Consider the following 5,000-nt stretch of genomic DNA (forward strand, 5'->3'; position numbering starts at 1 on the left):
TCCACCCCTAGCGACTTTTCACCCCCCACCCCCAAAATTTTTCCTTCAAAAATTTTGAAATAATTACTCCTGTACCGCCTCGTTTTACCCTTTAAAACGAGGTACCCCCCACCCCCCTCACTTTTTTAGTTTTCAAAAAACTGTCCATTTGCAGAAATTGGCTTTTTTTCCGCCACTTCCGCTCCTTATTTCTCCAAAACTTGCCCCCACACCCCCTCTTTTTTATAACCTCAATAGGTGCTCTACCTAATAGAGCACATACTCCCAAAAGTTCCATCCTATTCCGTCCATAAACTTTTCCGTTATCTTGCTTCTCGTCTCAAAAGGGTCTTCGACGCCATTACCGACTAAGTTGGTAGGCCACGTGGCGCCTAAACGGTGCGTCGGAGACCATTTTTGAGCGAATTTTCATTCAGCCGTACCTGAAGCGATCTTTTGGGCAACCAACCCATAGCCCTCACCAGCGTCCCCAAATTCCAGAATTTTCGCACTTCGAGGGGAATATCTTTTTCCCTCGAAGTGCTGTCCTCGAAGTCTTCGGGCATATCCATAATAGAGTAGGAGGGGCTTCTCCCCCCCTACCTTTCCCTTCCCTCCCCTTCGCCGTTTAGGAGATAACTGCACTCAAATCCTCATAACTACATTAAATCACCCTCTTTTTCTCTGATTTCCAACGCTACCCCCCCAACCCCCCCAACCCCCCCATTGTAACCCCCCCTCCTTTTACCGTTCTGCTCCAAATCACGCACCATGCAACGCACCCCTCCCCCTAGTAGGTCGACCTCGGCCTCCCGCCCTACCAGGAAGAAAGCCTCAGCCGCTCCTTCCGAACCACCGCTCCCGGCATCTTCTGATGATGTCAAAGACGCTGACACCTTCTGCGAAATTATCGACAAGTTGGTGGTCACCATCATTAATGCCGTTCATGAGAACAATAGCGTCACAAAAGGCAACAAAGCCACGATACACAACTCTGCGGAGGAGGTCAGGAAGACGGCACGACGCTTCATTTCTCTCCTCCCTACCCTCGCGCCTGCCGCGCCCGCCGACACAGCTTCACTCGAAGACGTCAAAAAGGATCTCATTAAGGAAATCCGCCAGGAGATCCGCCAGGAGGTCCGGCTTGAATTAACCAAGCTTAGAAACGACCTTAAAGCCAAGGTCGCTCCACCACCAGAAGACATTCCCAATACTTACGCCAACATAACGAAAAGGCCTGGGCAGACTCGCGCTGCCCCTGCCCCACCAATCACCAAGGCTCCGACACAAATTGTCGTGGCTCAACCGCCCGTCACGAGACCTGCCATCATCGTCTGCACCAAGGCGCCTAGCAACACCAAGCAAGAGGTGGTCGACGCCTTCCGACAATCCATCTCCTTTAAGAAATCTGCGTATGGCCCTGCTAGAGTCACTCCTGTGGCCAAGAATAAGATCAGAGTCGAGTTCGATAAACCCGAGGACAGGGACGATGCCCTCAAGAGACTGAATAAAGACAGCGACTCAAAAGTTAAAGCTGAGGTAGCGAACAGGCTTAGACCCATGGCCATCCTTAAAGGGATTGCCAAGGAGACCACGAGGGAGGAGCTGATCGAGGTTATCCTCGGTCAAAATCACGAGCTCGGTGAGTTTGACCATAATGACATAACACTCAAATTCATTAGAGACAATAGAAACACCTCACTATATAATGCAGTAATCATTACCAGCCCTAGGGCATTCCGTACTCTCATGGGGATGGAGAGGGTTCGAGTGGACTATCAGCGAGTTCACATCGAAGAGTTCTCTCCTTTCCTGCAGTGTCTGTCGTGTTTGCAATTTGGCCATACTAAAGCGCACTGCAAAACACCCACCCGCCGCTGCGCACATTGCGCACATGACGACCATACACACACTGACTGCCTAAATAAAGACACCACACCTAAGTGTTACAATTGCACCACGCACAATTCCAGATTCGACAACAAACACTCTACAGATCACAAAGCGACTTCCAATACGTGTCCTATTCTGAGGGCGATGCGCAACAAAACTAACAACAATATCGATTATGGATTCACGGCCTAACCTTCATATACTGCAATGCAACACGGACAAATCCAAACATTCCTTTCATGAATTCCTCCATTACTTCACCAATAGCAAACACACCATCGCCCTCGTGACCGAACCATACATAGGGGCAGGAGACAAGGTCAAAAACATTAATGGTCTCAGCTTATTCCAATTTCCCTCCCCTGATAGAAAAGTCAAAAGCTGCATTATTACAAAACCCAGTATCGGTCCCATTCTAGGTATCTCCGAACACTCGTCTCCGAACCTATGTATCGTTCGAGCACAACTAGGACACTCGCATATACATATCATATCCATATACATCGAACCCAATAGAGACATACATGACACGCTCACACTCACAGATCACTTCCTTCAACACAACACACAAATCAATTGCGTCCTTGGAGGCGACTTCAACGGGTGGCACCCTTTATGGGGGAGCGCTCGCGCCAATGCACGTGGGGCTGACATCGTATCCATGGCACATGCGAACGATCTCTACGTCTGCAACTCTGGCTCAACACCCACTTTTGAGACGGTCACTCACGGGTGCCATCGTTCGTCCTTCATCGACATCACACTGGCCTCTGCTTCGATATACAGAAACATTACACACTGGAAGGTGAACATGGACGTATGTCCCTCATCTGAACACAATGCAATAGACTTTACAATCACCCATAACCAATCACACTCATCCACTCACTCTGCACAATACGCTAACACATCCACCTTCCTATACAAAAATCACAAAGCTCACTGGCCCACATTCAATAGCGCACTACTCACACACGCCATCACAAACGACATACTCGACACCCAGATCGATTCGCTTAACAGCGACGATCTGGAACTCTTCATTGACAAACTCACTGACACTATACACTCCGCCTGCAAGGAGTCTATGCCCATTAGGACACCGAACTCCAAAGCCAAACCTCCCTGGTGGTCGGAGGCCTTGGAGGCTCGCAAACGCGAAGTCATTAACCTCCATCGAGCACTGCATGCGGCCAAGAGAGACGGAAGGCCTACCGACTCTCTCGCCAGTCAGTTGCGAGATCTCAAGGAAACGTACGCGAACGAGCTTAGGAACGAATCCACCACCAGCTTCAGGGAATTTTGCAAATTGCAGAACAAAGAAAACGTCTGGTCTCTTACCAACAGGCTACTAAAGGAATCGAACCCACGTAGCCCTCCTACTACACTACGACTGAACGACAACACTTATACTACTGACATAGAAGACACTGCCAAGGCGCTGCTCGACACGTTTTACCCTGACGACGGACCAGATACTGATCCCAGACACATTGAATTAAGAGAGACTTCACAGAATGACTGTAATACTGAACCCGATAAGCCCTTCACAGCACAAGAAGTGCTTGAAGTGCTCAACGACATGAGCCCTAAAAAGGCTCCCGGACTGGACCATTTGACCTCCGACATCTGCCTACGTTTCGCTCAATTATTCCCCAACCTCGTGACCGACATCTTCAACCGCTGCCTCACATTACAACACTTCCCAAAACAGTGGAAGAGGGCATACGTGAAGATCATTCCGAAACCCAACAAGACTGACCACACCGACCTAAACTCATACAGACCCATAGGACTTTTACCTGTCTTCGGAAAGGCTCTCGAGAAACTTTTCGTTCGTCGCGTCACGTTTGCCGCGATGAAAACGGACAAGCTGAACGAGAACCAATTCGGATTCAGGCCACTGACCAGCACTACGGCCGCCCTCAAGGCGGCCATCGACAGAATCAGACAAAACAAGACAGACGGACTCATGACTTTGGCGGTGTCCTTAGACATTAAGGCCGCCTTCGACAATGCCTGGTGGCCCGCCCTCTTCCACAGACTGAGACTCATCGACTGCCCCTCTAATATATACGGACTTATTTACAACTACACAACGGACAGGACAGTCACTCTAGACCACGCCGGCTGTAGAGTGTCCAAGACTATGACCAAAGGCTGTATACAGGGATCCGCCTGCGGCCCTATCCTGTGGAACATCATCCTCGATGAGCTCCTGGAACTCGACTTACCTTCTGGGTGTCGACTACAGGCCTTCGCGGATGATGTTCTACTCGTCGCGGCCGCCGGGGATTTGGCTACACTGCAGAACAACACTAATCACGCACTACACACGATCGTGAGCTGGGGAAAGGGGGTCAAGCTCACGTTCAGCCCAACAAAAACACAAGCCATCGCCTTCAGCGACAAGGCAAGACACGCACACATACACATCGACTCTCACGCACTACACTTCCAGGATGATATCAAATTACTTGGCATCATCCTGGACTCAAAGCTACTATTCAATAAACACGTCACACACGTCATCAACAAGGCCACCCGCATCTTTAACAAACTGATTATGTACTGCAGACCCACCTGGGGTGCCCACCCGGAGAACATCCGTACCATATACCTCCAAGTTATCCAACCTATTATCACATACGCCGCCGGCATATGGGGCCATGTCGCCAAGAAGAAATATATAAGACAAAAACTCCTCAGTCTACAGAGAGGATTTGCCATCCGGGCCATTAAGGCCTTCCGCACCGTGTCCACAGTTGCCGCCATAACTCTGGCGCGCTTCACTCCACTGGACCTCAAAGTCATCGAGGTCCGGCGAATCGAAATGGCTCGACTTACGGGCAAAAGCGACTTTCTTCCTGGCGACATCCCCCTAGAACGACATATCCCTCCCCATCGACTCCTACACCCAGCCGACAGAATCACCATTCAACCCAAATTTTTCAACTCGCAACCCGAACTATCTGAACATCTCTCTTCCCTCCCACATCCCATCGTTACCATCTACACTGACGGCAGCAAATTGGAAGACGACACAGTCGGAGCAGCCTTTGTCTGCTTCGAAAGTGAAAATAATATGCCGACCATCCGCAAATTCAAGCTTCACAACTGCTGCTCAG

Source organism: Melitaea cinxia, chromosome 4, assembly GCF_905220565.1.
Source record: "Melitaea cinxia chromosome 4, ilMelCinx1.1, whole genome shotgun sequence".
Lineage (NCBI taxonomy): Eukaryota > Metazoa > Arthropoda > Insecta > Lepidoptera > Nymphalidae > Melitaea > Melitaea cinxia.